Genomic DNA, 2,362 nt, shown 5'->3' with positions numbered 1-2,362 from the left:
CATCTTTGAGTTATGCAATACGGTCTGAAAGAAGAGCATTATGGTTACAAAGAGAGTAAGACCTATAACTTTTAGAGGTAAATTTTGCTTTTTCCAGCCAAATTAGTTCAAACTGTGCATTTTTATTTGATATCACTCATTGCATACAATAAGGCATCTAATTTCAGCAAAGTCAGATAAGATATTTGACAACATGCTTCCCTTGTGTATGGGCAGATGGAAGTCCATACATATTCATCCATTGAAACTTCTCTGATTCATATGCTACCACAGTTAATCAAACACTCCTGTCTCTCCATGAGGTGACAGTGATGAAGGGAACAGAACTGTAGGTGAGCACCATGCAATGGCTCATATCCTTTCGCTTAAACCAAACCTCTGGATTTATTATGGTCAACTGCTCCTCCACCTCCAGAGCCCTCTGTTAATTCCCACAAAGCTCTACATCATCCTCAAGAAGGTAAGCAGTAGCATCTCTGTTTCTTCAATGCCTCACTAGAATCAACACCTAAATATAGCAGTTAACTAGCAAACTCTGATACTGACGTGAGGATAAAAACAAGAAAGTTTACTTTGGAAGGGAGGTGACAAAATTAGAGAGACCTGAAACATTAACTATCCAGATGACACATTTACTGTTGCTTAGTTTTGGATCACAAATTAAGCCTAATTGTTTGCTCTTTACAAATTGTTTAAAAGAAGGTCTGATTTTCCAGCTGATGTTAGCGTTAAGCACAGAGAAATCTAGATTAGTGAAGTTAAATTCTTTGAGGTGATATTCTCTTTAACAATCTACATCTGTTTCTTTAACCTTATACTTGAATTTTGGTTTCTACTTTGACCCAATTCTAGAAATGACTAGCTCTTTATATGGCTGTTGATTAGTGTTGCGGATCCCTCTAGCTGTCCTTAAAAAATGCACATGCTTTGTAGGACACAGTGAGATGGTCGATAGCTATGGATCTTACAAGCTGAAAGAAGAGATGTTTGTGAATGAAACATCTATGTTCAGACATGCTTTGTACAGTTTATAGTGGATATCAAAGAAAAGCATTTTGGCAAAGCTTTTAAGGATCAGATTTGAAGTTTACAAGGTATCTTAATAGCATATTCTGGGAGAGTTTACAGAAGCTAAATATTCAATCCTGGATTGTGGCAAACTGCTGCTACTAGAAAACTGAATGGGATTCACCTTTCTTAAGGTCATCCTAAAAATAAATATATGTATAATATAGGCCCACCCTTCCCCATTTTAATCAGCTAAGGAAATACTGGATAGAAACCTCATACAATCTCCAAAGGAGCCCAAAAATAACAGCCCTGGAATGGATGCTTTTTACTATGTAGAATCCTCCACAGGTGAGAGAATCTGGTTTGTGTTTACTTCAGTCATCTTTCTGGTGCAATATACACCACTGAAATGTTGCATTTGTGATCATGTTCCACCTGTTAGGCACTTTCTCTAAAAGTGTTCTGCCTGCATATACAGACACCTAGGCACTACAGCCAGCAAAACCCCATTTTAAAAATATATATATTTTGCTATGCAAAATGAGTACGTTCAACAGTAATTAGGCTCAAGCATTTGAATGCATAAGACTCTTGCATTACCGTGAGTGACATATAGAAAGTTTAACCTGCAGTATTACTTACTGGTTGAAGGTTCATCTTCTGTGCTATTGCATTTAACCCAAGCATGTGAGGACTCATTTTAAAATTAAATTGCCAGTTTCTCAAGTTCCCCACATCTGTCTAGCTTTCTGTCTATTCCATTTTTATAGCTTGATGTGTGGTGCATGCTGTTTTCCATCATTGTAGTTTCATTTACACGTATGATGGTCTGGTCTACTGAAGACATGATAGTGTAATCATCTACAGCAGTATAAAACACAAATGGCTTATTTAGTCTCCTGGGGCTCTTAGATAAATAATTAAGTCTTGCTTTTACTATGTTATTAACCAATTGTAGTTGATCAAGTATTACTTTGTCAGTCAACTTGGCTCCTGAACCACTGAGCAGTGAGCATCACTGATCCACAGATACTGAAACAAAAAGAAATCTCACTCTTAAAGCAAACCAACCATCACTGAAGAATTAGCATAAACAATTTGCATCTTCAGCAGAGGTGGCCATATAATTCTTTTTCCTGTCCTTTTTTTCATAACAGTGAGTATGTTCTGCTGCGTCATTCCACAGATTTATTCATGAAAACATTTGTGAATCCAAAAGTTTTCAGTTTATCATAACTAATCATCCCTCTGAAAATTTGCATTTGAACTTGGCTATTCTCCTATTTACTCAACTGGTCATTCAGTCAGTGAGCAGCAACAAGCCATATGCCTTGGATGACCAATCATGCAC

The sequence above is a fragment of the Emydura macquarii genome, unplaced genomic scaffold (assembly GCF_026122565.2).
Source record: "Emydura macquarii macquarii isolate MOO-44397 ecotype Brisbane River unplaced genomic scaffold, CSIRO-AGI_Emac_v2 contig_3477, whole genome shotgun sequence".
Lineage (NCBI taxonomy): Eukaryota > Metazoa > Chordata > Testudines > Chelidae > Emydura > Emydura macquarii.
This window is presented reverse-complemented; position numbering follows the sequence as displayed.